This window comes from Varroa destructor, unplaced genomic scaffold, assembly GCF_002443255.2.
Source record: "Varroa destructor unplaced genomic scaffold, Vdes_3.0 BEIS01000003.1, whole genome shotgun sequence".
In the NCBI taxonomy this organism is placed as follows: domain Eukaryota; kingdom Metazoa; phylum Arthropoda; class Arachnida; order Mesostigmata; family Varroidae; genus Varroa; species Varroa destructor.
In genome coordinates, this window is record NW_019211456.1 from 39,992,127 (window position 1) to 40,009,003 (window position 16,877).

At 44.0% G+C, this 16,877-nt stretch overlaps 1 long non-coding RNA gene across 2 annotated transcripts in view; it reads right to left on the reverse strand.

Moving 5' to 3' along the window:
• The window catches only part of LOC147756944 (uncharacterized), a 33,840-nt gene extending 26,184 nt beyond the window's left edge, over positions 1 to 7,656 (reverse strand). For both annotated transcript variants that reach the window (XR_015323835.1, XR_015323836.1), the window contains exon 1: positions 7,084 to 7,656. This is a non-coding gene — a long non-coding RNA (uncharacterized LOC147756944). The remainder of the gene's footprint in view (positions 1 to 7,083) is intronic.
• Positions 7,657 to 16,877: the final 9,221 nt, after the last annotated feature.

The window sequence follows — 16,877 nt, forward strand, 5'->3', positions numbered from 1 at the left end:
CTGGCCCTGTTGAACAGTGGATGGTGAGTGCCATAGTAGCATTGAAACAGTGCTCCCAGAGGCTCAAAACACGGCCAGTACAGGATGGCTTATCTACAATGCAATTTATTGACGCCACGACGGCAATGACATCTACGAGTCCACCGGAATGGGGATAGGCACTGTTCAGCTAAAGGGCGACAACGGGAAAGCCGGCAACGGCAGTGACGTTGAGTGTCCCTAGAAAAAAAAGTCAGATACTCCAGGAAAGTTCTCCTTACGAGGATGCTAACAGGAGGACTCTCAGGTCGAATATTTGCATCTTTGTCTGTATTGTATGATAGGCCTAGAACTCTATGATTTCATCATAATCAAAATATTACTAATATTGCTCACGCAGGGAAAGTACCCGAGAAGAACAGGTTTTGGGGATAAAAAAAACCTAGGCTGCGCCGAGGTAATTCCAGTAGGCAAGCATTCGTTGGGAGGCGCATATTTTATGATAATAGCCAAACACTGGACAGGGGTCAGTGGGCCGTCGGAGAGAGACAAGAAGGCTCTGAGAGAGCAGAGGTGGACCCAGACGAGGGTTGGATTCGGGTCATGCGTGGGCGGAGGGTTACTACTGTTAGAACTAGGATTTAATTATGGGCGCCTACATTGTTTAATCTATATCGAAGAATTTAATTTGGTTTCCAGTTCGTGCAGGCAATTTCATGCATTCTGGTTGGTAATCGACATGTTCCTCTGGTGTAACAGAAACAAAGTAAATAAAATAAAACCAAGTAAATAAAATAGGATAAACCAAGAAGGCTGGTTCATTTAATCAACGCGCCTGCCAACCCGTACAAGGTTGGGGTCTTCACAAAAAGTAGAACTCCGTACCTAAAAAAATATTTAGGCTGACAGTGGATCAGTATACGGCATTAATACTACAGACTTACTCGAAAGTCTGCAGAAATAGCGTTAGAGTGTTTGATTGTATTTGAATTAGTACACGCTTGTTTTCTATAATTTACTTGAGCGCCTTACTTGGCTTAGTTTCTATCATTATACTGCAACGCATACATCTTAATTTAATAATACAGACGTGTAGTAGCGTACTGTTTATTGTTGGTGTGATAAGCCGCACTGTTAAAAGTGACCCACTATATTTATCGGTCTAAAGTTCACAACAAATCTATTCTTGGTCAAGCCTTGCCATAATGGATTCCTATAATTTATATATGTCATACTAATATTAATGGAAGTTTGTTATGATGAAGTGAAGAACGTTAATGGAACGGTAGAAAGAAAAAGTTCACGTTAAAACGTCATTATCGGTTTAATATTTGAGAAATTTTTCAGTGAAGATCACCAGGCCACTTGCGAGATGATTTTAACTCATTACCCAGTGTATATTTATGCTAAAAACAGCTGATCCTAAAGCTGTTAGTACACTCTAATGTACTTACTAGAATCATTAAAGAATGGCGAATCCTCCTTTTGTAGAAGATTTGGTTAAAGTACTCACTTTGTATGCATTCGTGCATGTGAATTGTGCAGGGTCTGATCGGTTAAATGGATCGCAACTGTTCGGTGAGTGATTCGATGCGCGATTGTGTGTATGTGCGTGCGTGCGTGCGTGCGTCTGGGTGTTCAAGTTCCTTTCGGAATAAAGGATGCCACGCAACGCGACGGGAATCATGCTCTTGGGCTTTCCGTAGCTCTCCTTCAGGGACAACGACCGGCAGGCTGAACTCCACTTCAGTTCTTTCTCTTAGTCTATCTCACATCTCTCATCAAGAGCCGGGATCGCAATGGGCATAGAAAGGACTAGTAGTCGGCTAGCCAGGCAAAGATGCTTGCCAACAGCAATTACCCTCGCCACAGCTCCAGTCCACACTGCAGTGTCGATTCTGCCCCCCTGTCGCTTCCGACGCCTTTTACCCTGGACCACCATTGCCACCATCTACGCTCTGCTACCATCACCATCACCCAGTAGAACACTGCCACCACTTATTTTCTTCCATAAGCTTTCTTTTTCTGCCTCTCTCCTACTGTTTGCCCCCGATGTTGCACCCCTAGCACATGACTGCCGTACCCCGTACAGCGGCGTCCCTTAGCGCCCCATTCCAGTAACTGCAATGGCGGCGGTAGCAGCGGATTGGTGGTGGCGGTGGCAACTTCGGCCCCGAAGGAGGCGGCAGCTTTTGCAGCGCCACTACCTAATCTACCCCACCACAAGCCCCGTGCCTACTGCGTAGTACGTATGTATATCAGCAGCTACGACAGAGGCGGCGGTGGCAAACTGATGTGAGGTGCTATGGAAGTGAAATTAGGAGCAGAAATGCTTTATCGGTGCGTTCATAGACGAGGGAGAGAAACCAGCAGTAGAGAGACGGACAAAGGAGGAGAGCATGAGAGGCGGCTCCGTCCATGCAGGCTGCATTGGCCTTACTGCCTGCTATTTCCCCTCACCTCCGCCACTTCATAGGTGAAGGAAGGCTGGCCGCCAGAGTGCTCTCATATACACCGTGGCCACACTTCACTCGGGATACCTTGAGGGCGGTCTTGGTGGCTGGCTCACTCTGTCGAACGGTAAAGGGGAGACAAACTAGCGCGTAACTGTGCTATGGGAGTGGCGTACCTGACAACGAGTGCAGCAAGCGACATATAGGGGAAAGACTGACGGGGGATTGTATAGATCGCCCTTGTTTACCAAAAGGGTTGCTGTGCTCCCTTCAAGCAATCTTTCTGTAGCTCTCTCTTTCTTTTGCTCTGTGCCCACGACGATCTTCGCTGGCCTAAATAATAATAATAAGTAGATGCTACCGCCCCGGCAAGCTTGCAAGGCTGCTTTACAGAGGGGTGTCGTTCATACCCTGGATAGATAGTTGCTCCGCAGGCTTCTGATCCAAGTTGCGTCTACCGCCTCAATTTTCTGATGTGGGGGCTATGTGCACCCATTCGATACTGGCCAGATGGGTTCGTTTAAACGTAGACCAACATATCGGAATTAGCACTGGGCCCATTTCAGACCATTGACGCCTACGTGGAAGCGGAGCCGATTACTGATGCAGATCAGCATTGAGGGGGAAAAATCAGGGAATCGCTTTCAACTCCTATCAGTGAGGTCGTCATTTATTCGTTTATTTCTAACGCCGCAAATCGAAGAAAGCCTGGAGTAAAACATGTTAAGTGTATGTAAACCACAGGATTCTAGCTTTTCCTATAGCCCAGCTATGATGCTACGGTGGGGGTGTGTTTAACCATAGCGACGATCAACCGTCCTGACCAACGTGAAAAGGTTGAAAACAGAGGTGGAGGAAAACGGGACAGCTTTGTAAGTGTAAGCGTACAGCCTTGCAGCGCCCCGTCGTTCTGCCGTTTGACAGGAAGCGAAAGTAGTTTGTTTACTGTAGATCATCGCAGTGCAGTCCAAGCGGGATAGAGCGCCGACAAAACGCTCTCACTGCTCAAGGGTGGTACTAGAAGTTACTCCATATCCGCCTACCTGCCTACAGACCTACCTTACTAGCAGTCCATAGCCGCTAGCGAGAGAGGTAAACACTTTAGAATAAACTGTTTGTCCTTTAGCAAGTGTAGAATGTGTACATTTGTATTTGTTTGTTGGGTAGACATAGGCGGGCAGTGATAAGCGCCTGAGGCAATGGGCTATACTGACCGCTTAGATCAACCTATGTTAAAGAGAAGCCTTTTTCGTACCAGCCAATGCATACATATTTTTACATTTTAGCCGCAAAAATTAAGAGTTTAATATTTGTATAGTTTCTTGTAAGAATTCTAGAAATGAAACCGATATCAATGACTTCTTTTTTTTTTTAAATTAAAAGATGCTTTAACAAGTCTAAAGATTGGCAGTCCACGTTTTCTCTCTTTTATTGATCACACCTCAATCCATAAATACGGCAACGTTTAGCTAGAGGTGCGATTTTTCGCGGATCGGTAAAAATTAGACTTTCCTAAATTACCTTTGCTCATACAGGTAAATCCTGTTGCAATTTTTCGAAAAGAAGCTGTATTTTTCTTGCGGATAGCAGGATTCCGGCGCAGATATGAAAGCAATCCGCTTTCCTCACAAGAAGAACGTCCATCATCAGCTCACACGGACTATTTGGCTATAATCACACCCACTGCTTCTTATCTCATTATAATCTTTTGAGCCTCCGCCTCAGCTCTTTGTCCACCATTGCTTCGACCTCCTTCCTTTCTCTGTGAGCTGTCTTAGCGCTGACACTACTGCCGGTCGTTTTTGCTCATTGTTTTGTACTGCGTTTGTACTGCTTCGGGCTATTTAGCGGTCGACTTTTACCAGCTGGTCAGGGAGAAGAAAAAACCACTGGACGACCCGATTGACTGACTTTAAACTTGGGTTATGTTCAGCTCAGTTTTCCTGGGGCATTCACTGCAATTCGCCGGACAAACAAACAGACGCCCACAAGAGGTTAAGCCGTTCGGTTACTTCATACCCTCGAGTAAAGCTACCACCGGTACGGTTACTGCTGTTGCAACAAATTACTTATCATGTGCACTCGCATGTAAACAGGACAAGACTATCGACAACTTGGCCAACTGCCGAAGCGCCCCCATCAGGCTTTCCGCATACGGCTCTATGTACGAAACGGAATCACAGAAAACTACCTGTGACCCTAAGAGCCTGCTATATAGTACCTACATAAGATTTATTGTAGCATCATTCTAAAGGACGAGTCAGCTCCCGGAGTGAAAATATCATTCGCCTAAATAGAGATACTATCTGTGTATGACCTGATTGCAGTTCTGATAATCAGCACATTGAACGTCGAGCAGGTAGTCCTTAGCGTACAGTGATGTCAAGGCACTTTGGCAGGCGTTTACAATCCTTTTCGTTTGATCACTTAATCGTCTGATTAATATAACATTCATTTCTAGAATGTGACTTTATGCAGACCGCTAGGATAATATTGAATCGATCCTGATTGTAAGGTCATAACAGGACATATAGTTGTGGGTAAGCGCATTTGTGGGTCTGTACACGTACGGTCAATGAATCAATTTAAAAAAAATGGTTAAATCTGATCTTTTTTGTAAACCGCATTGTTACTTATGACACCATATTCATACTGTGTCCGTAGGTAGCGATTATTGATAACGGATAACTGGAAATCGAAATTTGTGCATCTCTCAATGCACACGTTCTTATCAATGATTGGCGTACACAATAGCGATTTGGTCGATGTAGTCAACTTTGTCATAGCAGATGCTGCCTTTAAAATTTCTCCTGCCAACCCATTGAAATCAGCGGACGCCAACCACAGGATCTGGCTGTTATTCTTCGTCCTCATTTCTCGCTTGGGTACATCATCTGCTCTACACCTCCTGTTCAACTGTTCGAGTCACATCCCTGAATTTCCCATAGTGACACTATGGAAACACTCAAAATCCCACACGTACAACGTTTAAGTACCAGGACAACGGTCAAGGGACTTATTGCCCCTGTGTGTGGTAGTCTTCTTTCAGTATCGCACTATAGGCAGCCGCAGACATTGCTCCCCTACCGCTCCATGCACTACTGAGCTGTGAGGTCGTTCATTGTCACCCTTTGTGACTTGCCGGATGACGGTTTGAACAACCCGGTCAAGCCAAGTTACCAACTGGTCCCCTAGGTGCAGCATTTCTTGTTTTTTCTTATAGAACTACTATAATACTACCATGGGCAAGCACCACCACACGATTACGGACTTTCGCCCGGCAGAGTCCATAGGTTGCTCCACCTGAACGTCCATCAACTTAACATGACCAGCGGCGGCGTAGTTGTCGCACTTGACAGCGCGGCAGTGTTTCGGCCGGTATCCGTAGAGGTTTCCTTTCATTCGAACGAATGTTTCAGGGACGATGTGAAGGGGACGATAGAGTCAGCCGAGCTAGAGATGGACATCTGCGGTCTGGTTCACCCGTAATGCATTCAGAGGTCCAGCTTGGCTTTCGAGGGGAAGCGAAGTTTGCTCTGTATATGGTCTACCACACCCCTTTCTTGGCAGCTCAAAACCAGCTTCCAGCCATATACCTTTACGGCTGTGGCCACTATTGCTGGTGAGCGACCTAATCTAATCATACAAGTGTAGCTCTCCAAATACGGCTTTACCTGTCTGCATAATTATGCCCATTTGTCGTTTCTGAAACCTATGAAGACAAGTTTATGCTATCCTGTAGTGGAAATATGCATGTACAAGCAATCAGGAGAGATCGACTCGGCCATTTTTGGTGGCTCAGTCAAATATGAATGTAGCTGCACACAGAGTGACTGTTCAATTCATGACAGGTTCAATATGTACACCGGTACACGGTGCCGTTTAAACCACGTTTTTGTAAATTTTATTTGTTAACAAGCAAGAACAGATAAACCAGTTTGGGTCGCTTTTATGTGAGATATATTCGAACACGTGAGCCAAACCTGAAGTACGCCTTATATTAGATTTATGTATAAGTGTTCCTTGCGAACGAATAGCAGAGGATTAAGTCTCTGAGGTCATGTCGATTTTCGATTTATACTTCTGAAGTGTGATATTATTTTAAATGTTCATATACATACAGTCCGTGTTTCTTTGAGATAAAGCAAAATTATATTGGATGACACATTGAAACAATAACGTGAACATAGGAATAGACTCAATGAAACAGAACTTAGTTGTACCGACCTACGGACTGTAAACAACAAGCTATCAAGCGGATATCCTCAGTAGGAAGTCAAGCAATCGGTGCGTCCTTTGCGTCAATGGTGTGCTTCATACTAAGCAACATGAAATGTATTCCCATGATAGCTCCACAAAGTGGAATGAAACTGATCTCCTAATTACAGTATTACAACAGTAACAAATACAAGCTCCGTCAAATATAAGCCAGACCTAAGGCGACATCAGGATAGGTCGGGTCCAGCTGATCACTTCTGTAGCTGCGTCCGTCTCGATATATATATATATATATATATATCTCGTTACACATATAGACCCCTTTGGCAAGCGGCCACTTACCAACATCATCGAATTCACGACAGTGGTCGCCTACGAAACAATGGACCAGCCGAATAAATATATTTATGTGAAATCTCGCATTTTTTCTCACCGTTCCTTTCTGCTTGCTTTTCGTTTGAACGTCAACCGACAGTCAAGTCGGCTGCCGTAAATCGCCGCGGTTGTTTCACTATGTCGCCATAAAAAGCTCACGAAGTCCGTCGCAGTCGCTCGTCGACCATCCAGCCAACGAAGAATCGAACCAAAGAAGACACCGAAAAAAACAGTTTTCTGTATTTGATTTGCGTGTCACTAGTAGTCTGGTCGATGGCTGACTGGAATATACGACCGGCTACCTTTCGGCAGTCGTGAATGGCAGCGTCTTCAAGATATCCTGATTGCGGCTCCCTGTCAAGGAGCAGCTAGCATAAATTCAATAGCGTACCTGCTCTAATCTGGCTTAGTCCTTTTTATGTCTTACAAATTGACACTACTGTCACAACTTTGACTATTACACTTTGGTCTTAACCGAGCAGCTTGACTATTTAATATACTATCATTCTTCTAACAATATTACTCAAACGAAAGCTTCGTTATATTTGTGGTTCGAGACGATAGCTGGAGACGGTAAGGTCCTCGCATCCGCTACGATAGTTACGGACGTAAGAAGATTTGCGACAAGCAATATTCCTTGACTGGCTGACATCTCTGCATAGCTATCGATATGGCCATCATTGTCAAACGGGCCAATGTTGGGTCGTCGTTGATCTGTCGTCATGTGATGGGTGTTCCACCGCAATCAATAATAACATAGAACCTAACCGACTTGCGGTCGTCCAAGCCGCCAGACGATTATCAGCAAGACGCATGTTCATAACCAACAGCTAGGAGATCTTCTTCAAGTCATCAAAACGTCGATAGTAATAGTACGACTAAGCGATAATCGATCTATTCAGGGAGAAAACAACGGCTTGTAGACAATGGGCTCTTGTTACGCTAAGAAAACGTTTAAACCGTATATTAGTACCCAGTGAAATTTAGCGCTACCATTACTCTATCGACGTAAGTGTATCGCTTTATTCAAAACCTAAACGGACCATATCTAAATTTTATACAAATTGAGCATGGCCGCGTGACGATCGATACTGGCCTGCACGATAGCGGTCTGCTAAGCAGTGTCAACTAGTGAAATAGCGTGTCTAGTTGTAACGATTTATCTATATAACGACAATATTTTTCTACCCGCTGACAGCGTTCACCTTGACGCTGATCATTGCGAAACTCGAACCAAGTACTCGATATACAGGGAAGCGCTCGAGCAGCATCCAATGGTTTGCGATCAAAGTACGTGCCGTATTGATTGCGTCATGGCCGAAACTGTTGTCGGCTTCAAATCGTGATTACCTAACTGTGAGCGGGAACCTTGCTCTCACGGAAGATCGCTCAATGGAAAACGTATAGCAAAATTCTTTGAGACAGCTGTCGTATGGCCTCTCCGCAAGAAACGGCTTAAAAGAGGTTCGTCCAATAAGCGACCGCCATTGTTAATTTCTATAGCATGCAAGATAGAATAGCTCGGCCCATATGGACAACTGCCGGCGCACAGGGCCTTATATCGGACGCACAATTACAGATCATGAAAACATTCCAGCTAGCTATTGGGTACTCAGTCTGACTGGGCCGTCAAGTGCAAAAAGGCTCAACGCCACATACATTGACTTAAAATTTACTTTTGGACGCGTTACATTCTCGAAACTGCTGGCCCTTCTCCCACAATCGGAATAGGGATCTTTCTGATAACTTGGCTTGAAACCTTTGTTAGTAATTGGATTTTGCCGATTCGTGCAAATAATCAATATTCCCAACGAGTGCCAGTGTTGCGTCCCCAAGTACCCTAATACAGGGCCCTTTGATATGTATATTGTTTATTGGCTTTTTAATGTACAGAACGCTCCATCGCTGTTTGTAATGACCTGGCGTTTACCAGGACGGTAGTGCATATTGTTGTCTTGTGTTATCGAGACCAGAATCAGAGCTAAAAGGAACATTTTAGTAAAATCTATGGTATCAGACTAATGCGTAAACGATCTTTTTCTTATCGCGTATACATAGAGAATGAGTGCTCCGCGTATGTCTCGTTTCGTAAAACTATACCAGAGCTTTTCTAAGAAGTGCGAATATGTATTTGTTGTGACTAGTGGTTTAATAGCTTGTAAGATAGTATGACCGACATAAACCCGTCAAAACTATTACATTTTTTATCTTTGTAAAATTTTGTTTTTTAACGATGTGCGATATATCTCCTTAGGTCACATCATACAATGTGACACAATTTTCTTAAAATGATTGAAAGCAATTGGTCGACGTCGAAAGGCAAAGGAAGCTATGAGACACCGAGAAGTCATGTAGCGTTTAGTGCCCTGTTCCTAATTAAGCAAATTTCAAACAATCAGCCGTACATTTTGCATAACGGAGACAAATGTGATCCAGAGCCTTGTTGAATTGTTTGCACTCGCCATTCGCGGAAGGGCCTAAAGGATGGCCAGTGCTGTCAACAGCAATGGCATGCTTGTTCTCGAATATGATTAGAATGCAGGCACGTGAGACAAAAACAACATCAGTGGCACAATCGGAGGCGCTAGAAAAAGTAAGGGGTCAGCGTAGATTGTCAGAGCAAGAGGATCGTATAAAAACAATGTCTTATCACAATGAAGCCAAAGGCTAGACGTAGAAATCAAGCGAAACAGCTCCGTGAACCGCTGCAGGGCACAAAAACCCGATGGCTGAAGTTCCGAGGCTTGGCCCTCAAACACGCTTTTCTTTTACCCTTTATTCCTCACCAGCAGTCACTCTCCCAGTGTACACAGGCGGCGCGAGACAAATTAAGCGGAAAATCATAAGAGACGTTTTTACTCAGCGTTATCACTTAGAAACCTTGAATGTCGAAAGACCGCCAAACTTCGAAATTCAAACCTCTGAACGTAGCGTTAAAACATGAAAATACTGGCAGAATGCAGTTTTCAAAAATAATGGTCACCACTGAGGTAATAAGCGGTAACCCCTAATTCTTAGGCGTAAGTCCACCATCCATACTATTGGTCACATATCTAACTCGACGATTCAGTTACAGACGAAAGACAACTTTAGAAACACTTTGCTATAAATCAATGAAGTCAGTTGAAGTTTACAAAGGCATTTCGTTTAATGCCCGCCGTTCCAAGATTACTGCTTATGGAGGGCGCGATTCGATATCTATAAAAAAAAAAATTATAATAACATATTCAATTTTACCAAACAATTGTCCTTGAAATTTGAAAAAATGTTCAGCAACATGGCTACGGTGGAAAGCCAAAATGCGTATGGTGCTTGCGCATTACAGCGCGGATACTTGCCCTTTTTCTCCCTTTCAGATTTTTCTCTTCCGGAAAATACCCTCAACGATAACAAGTAGTTATGTCTAAGTCTGTGTTCTTCCTGCAATATACTGTAACCACGGATTTAGTTCAAGATCATTGCAGCAATAGCATTGCAGATATCATCAGTAAATATGCGCTATTCTCTACATTGAACATTTTGACTGCCTGGCGTTGCGCTTCGCTACCGTACGGGCCGCAAACGGAGGGGACATCTCTGTCCTTGCAGGACAAAGCCTCGGTCCTTGCAGGTAGGCCACTATTCCACGAACCTCAGCTGGCTCTAAGCACCTCTGCCGCCGCCCCCCGTAATGTGCCGCCTGTGTTGACTCCGGCTGGGTAGGTTCTGATTCATACTGAACCGCCATTCCATTTGCTTGTCGCGATGTGTTTCCCATGCTAGCCGTTGGGTCCCTTGGTTCGGCCTGACGGTCGGTCGGAAAGAAGGAGGATCTGCGGATGCGTTTGGCCGTCACTGTTCCAATGCGATACTATTTCTGCATCTCGCACTTTGTGGCTGTGACAATTAAGTGCAAAGTGCGTTCTTGAAAGCCTAGCTTCGGAGCGGATACCATTGATCCAGGGGGGCGGCATCCTAAACAGACAAAGCCTAGGCTGCTTCTCTAAGACGGACTAAGACTCGCACTATTCGAGTCAACCATCCACCGCTCAACGGTTCAGAATGGAAGCCCGATTTGCTGCGGCAGCGAAAAGGGCTGCATTCGACAAGAAGACAACGTGGAATCGAAGCGAAATGCTGTTTATTCTAATGTGCCTGTTTTTTAATGACATTTGCACCTAGAATCGGCATTTGGTAAATAGTAAATTTAGTAGCTCTAATGGTATTTTTCACTGTAAAAAATAAAAATTAATGAGTACATGTCGTTGTGCACGGATTATATGTTGGTTGCCTAACAGCAGTTTCCAAGTTAATTGTTGTACTTATCCGAATCGTTAAGTTTACCGTAGGCCGTTATAAAAATTTGTATAAGTAATGCTTATAGCAATAATAATAGTAATCAAATCAATGATCTCTTTATTAGAAAAGTGTCGATAGGAAACCTGGATGGAGGATAGTATTTTAGAGCCTGAGTTAGCCTGTACGTATGGGAGTCGATGCGTAATTTGCTAGATTTTTTAAATTTGTATCCCACGTCAATTAGAAAACCTACAGTTTTTTTTTCACAGGCGATCTATTTGAGCTTGGCAGCAATACTAAGATACATCGATTCACTAAAACATGTCTACTTATTGCCTAAGATGCTGATGTCTTCCTTCTACCTTATCATATCTTATCATTCTGTCAACTTTATCAATTGTAAACACAATTATTCAGTAGATATGCTCGTATTTGCTGCTTCTATTTCGACTAACATTACGTGACGTTCCTCCCTCTTTCTCCATGGTTTCCTGGTTTCGCCACAGATGGCGCCACCGTATCCACATTATTAAAACCTGTCTGTTTCCAGTTGTTCCAGCAAGCACAAAGACAAATAACATGAATGAAGGGATGAACGGATGAGGCATTTCGATTAGAAGAAAAAAAGCTGAAATAAATGGAAAAAATCGTTAATGCCTTTTGCTTTTTCTAACACTTGCATTGCCCAAGTAGGCATTCGCTAGTGGTTGGGTAATACATGTAGGTAATTTTGGGTTGATCATAAAACAGTTGGCGTGTCTCCACTAATTGTCAGTCAGTGAAGTGGAATTTACAAGCAGATGATGCTTCTAATAGTTAGCCGGCTGTACACTATATGTTATATTCCTCTGCGGGAATCCAATACAAGCTCAGTCAGTTCATATTTCGATATTACTTGGGGCAAACCAGTGTGACCGAGGCTGATACAGTGTGTAATAATGAGATGCGAGTTTAAGTAATAACTAGTTGTACCGTGTATGTCTGAACGTACTGCAAAACATAAACCGGTTACTTTGAAGTTCCATAATTACGTAATATGTTTTCGTTATTGCTTGTGGTATATTTGCCACTACATCGGAATACTAAGTGTATCACTTATAACTAGATATTTCGTTGAGGACAGATGTATCGTCTCTAGATCGATGTAGGAAACCAAAGATTGTTGAGGAAAATTATTTTCTAGCTAATGTCCCTGTGAAAGTAAAGGTGAGACAAGGGCAGACTAGGTACAGGTACTATGAGCTGCCTGCAAGCGACGCCGAAATTCAGAATCGTCGTTTTGATAGTTGGCTTTCTCACAGCCCTGAAGCTTCATAAATCATACTATAATACATATGCATGAAAATAGTAACAGACCCTGTAGGACAAAGAATACTTTTAATTAAACAATGTTGTTCTATGATTTCAAATGTGCGTGGATCACGTCTTCATACTTCTGCACGTTGGCTCGCTAGATTAATATAGAGATTATGTGTAGATGTTGTGATACCAAACTCGAAATAGGCTTTACGTATTGTGGAAACGCATCTCATATACATTTTACGTTATTATACACATATAATTAAATATCTTTGCTTCACTAGAATGCATGGTTGTGCCACTCGAGATTAGGGCTGAATTATTTTGGCTAATAATAAAGTATAATCAAATGTTTTTTCTTTTTGATACAAACTTATTTCGAGTCAATTGCATGTACCATCGAAGCGTACCTTCTGCATTTGGACTGCTTAACCAAATAGCTAAGGTCGTTCCGGTTATAATGAATAACTCGTTATTGTGTATACTGTAGATGTGCTATGTATCTCCTACACACTATCCGTACAATCCATATTTATAGAATACCATTAAATCATGTCAAGTACAAATATTGCCCCTACCATAATAATTTTCGAAGCCATATTTTCCACACTCGGCTCTTTTCTCCTTCGTATCTTTCGTTCTGTCTATCTATATTCTTTCTTTAAAGGATGACGGTAGCACAGATAGGATAACGAGAAGACACCGCCAACTAATGCTATCGAAGTCTCACCAGCGTCTCCTTTTTGCTTTGAGTGCTACTGCTACTGGCTAAAAGAAGAGAGTGTGTGCACGCGGTCGTGCCTTCTCCAGCAGCTCTACCGCAGCCGTTGTCCATGGCTGTTCGCAGAAAATCGTTCGCTCCGGCGAGGGGGGGGAGGTAAAGGTGCTGCTCGTTGTAGTAGCCGTCGTGTGGATATATCTTGCAGACCAATAGTAGTAGCGGGGGCGGTGGCGGCGGCGGCACCCGCCTGTATGTGCAACTCTCTGTGCAGCCGTTCAAGCCGTTTGCCTGTACCGCCGGACCGACAGGCATCTAGTCAGCCATCTAGCCAGCCATCCAGCCCGCCAAACCTCCAGTTGCCCCCCCCCCACGACAAGAGAGCATCGCGCTATGGCTGCCTGCTCGCCCACTACAGTCGCTTCGGCCTGCACTTCTGTGCCCCTGGGGAACACACTCACTTGGTCTGCTAGCCATCCAGCCTGCCTGCCTGCCTGCCTGCCTGCCTGCCTGCTGATGGGGCTGTTTCATTATTAAAAAATATCAAAAATATGAACGATGAAGAAACGAAAGACAGGCGAGAAAAATCAAGAAAGCTTCCGTGGCAGTTCGCCGTGGTGCCTCGTCTGCGTCCGCTGCTCGAGGCTAGACTAGACGCTCTTTCTCTCTCTCTCTCTCTCTGTATACCCCAGTTGGTCGCGCAAAACGAAGCGGACACAAGGGATGAAGGGAACTCTTCCTTCAGCGCCTAAGCAATGGCTAAAGCAGGGCCAAAGGCAATGGCAGTGTACTGACGACGGTAGCTGTGTGAATGTCTGCCTAGCACAACCGTGCGTGGACACACAGACAGACTCGCACCACAGCTTCGGTGCAAATCGAGATAAGCTGGCTGGCTTCGCCAGCACTACCGCTGGCGCTGCCTCGCGCAGAAAGAGCAACGACAGAGAAAGAAAACGTTGAGTGGATAGTTGATGGGGCATACGGGGAGCTTGGTGAACAGAGGGATAGCAGAAGCACTGCTGCTTCGATTCTGAAAAACGAATGCTCCCAATGGAAAGCAAAAGAAACAGAAGAAGGAAAGGCAGTCTGGACGATTGGGAAGAAGGCTGTCCACGAAAGGACGAGTGGATAGGATAACCGATTGGGAAAGTCAAGAAATGCCCTGCATCGAAGATGGCCACCGTGGCTGGCGTTTGAGGTGGCGGCCGTAATGGCTGCGCTTCCGAATGGATGGAAAGTCTCTCGAGACGTAGCGTCAGCCATTCTAAAACTTTGTGAACGTGTTTGCCGTTATTGCGGCTGCCGCCAGCGTCGATGATGTGACACCACTTTTACTCAAATTCTACTAACTATGGTGAAATGGAAGAAGATAAGCCGTTTTGTTGAGGCTCTAGTAGGCGTTAGTATTTACACAGGATACGAAAAAAATTGCGGAAAATTCTGTACAGAGCTAATTATGTCTTTTTTCTTAAACGTTAATGCTTCAGACGCTACGGTGATGTGGTGGCGCTTCTGTTGGCATCTGCCTTAGCTTATGTTCAGGTACGTGATCGTTAGGTATATGAGCTTTGATAGATACGCCTAGTAGTCTGATGTCTATGCTAGGAGCCAGCCGTCTGATGGAATGTCTAACAGCGGTACCGAACGTAGAGCTCGAAACGTAAAGGAATGGTGGTCGAGGGCTACTCGAAAACTAGGTTTTCTTCACCTGGCTTCATGTCTACTGTTTGGTTGCATTGTACAGTACAATGTGATAAGCTCAATACGTCGCTGTAGAGGTAATGGAATACAATCATAACTTAGGCAACTCGAATGTCGGTCGTGCTGATACTCATTGTTTTAATGCGACGTCATGCAGCTAGTCGAAGATGCCACAAAGACAACTAGTGGGTTGCGTTCGATCTAAGCTTCAAGTAGAAAAAAGACAGAAAAATTAATTTTCCATTATAGCAATGTTTAATGTAGGCCAAACCGTTAGAGCGAATATAAATGTTCCTTGCATGCTGCTTGTAATCCAATAATAGTGTTAAAAAAAAAAAAGAGATAATAACGTAAAAAAATCTAGTAGAACCTTTTAAAAATATATTATGTTGCTCCTATGGATTTATGCGTTCCCATGTGTAGAAGACCACTGTGCAGATAGCAGTAGTGGACACGATGCTTCTAAACATGTATGACCCGTGGACGTCCTACCTCTTGTTCCGGTTTCCTTTTGCACAGCAGTCGAAGTCTCGATTTCCTTTTTTCCGGCCATTTACTAAACGACTCCTGCTGTCCCCATATCGAGGCAAAGAATCCCCACGAAGTCCCTCCCTCTGTCTCAATGTTCTTCCGTTTGTCTGCTGGGTTAGGATTGCTGGCCCGGGTTTCCGATGCTCACGGAAAGCCTCCAGGTTACCATAGGCCTTTGCCGTACGATTTAATGTTTAAGGACAATCACAACAACGGCAATGAACCAAATACTCGGATCGTTTTCGCGACCTCGAATCGGTGGCATTAGCTTTCATTCTAATAATAATAATAATAATAATAATAACAGTGAAACTGCCTATGCAGTATCCCAGTATCAGTGACTGCGCGATCCCGTCTGACTGGCTCTTGGGAAGTCTTTTTAGAAGGGAGGCTTGCCGTGGGGGGGGGGGTGTCCTTCCGCCTGGCATGTGACCGGGGTCATACAGATGGCAAAAAGACAAGCCCTATTAAACTCATTGAAGCAGCGATCGAGCTCCACCCCGAAATGTCATAAACAAGAAATAGGAGCAGAAATTATCTCCTCGCTTTCCTGGAGCTCCGCATAATAATACTCGGCTAGTCTACGTGATTAAGCTATGCTTCTTGCAAGAGAAAAAAAACCGGTTGTAAAGACTACTTACTTGAGAAGATCGTAGCTCATATTTAAAAAGACTAGTACTTTAAAAAAGGCAGGTAGCAAACTGAAGAGGACTTAACAATTGCGTGTAACGAACGAGTAGTGGGTAACCCGGAATACCTCAACCTACGGTCGACACTTCTGTTCTTACTGCGGAAAGTTGAAGCGTGATGTGATTATTCGTATGAAGGTTTCGATTTTAAACATAACTGAATAGGCTGTGACGTGTTGTGCGTGACCGACCTGGGATAGTAAATTAGCGTGTAAGAAATTACTTTCAATTAGCAACAGTTTTAAGTCGAGTCCAGGAGCTGTGCCCAAAAATAATACAATACTTGACAGACCTTAAACTATTCAGATCGTAACAGAGCTCGATTACGTCGATGCATATATGAATGTATCCGATTCCCGTAGGTTTTGCTAGCTGTTTGCAAAAATAAGAAAAACTTTGTTTTTTCGATATAACTCTATTAGTGCTAACTTAGAAGCAGGAACAATAACGCCAGACAATGCACTCTTTACCTAGTTTACCACCTAAAAGTGTGCGCAAGAACGAACGCAAGCTAAGACATCCATCAAACAGAACAGCTGACTATAAACTTTGATAGAGTAGTGATGGAATTACGTCATTACTTATATACGAATTCATACAACAACCCTCCTTCCGTACCAGTATTATTGTTTAGCT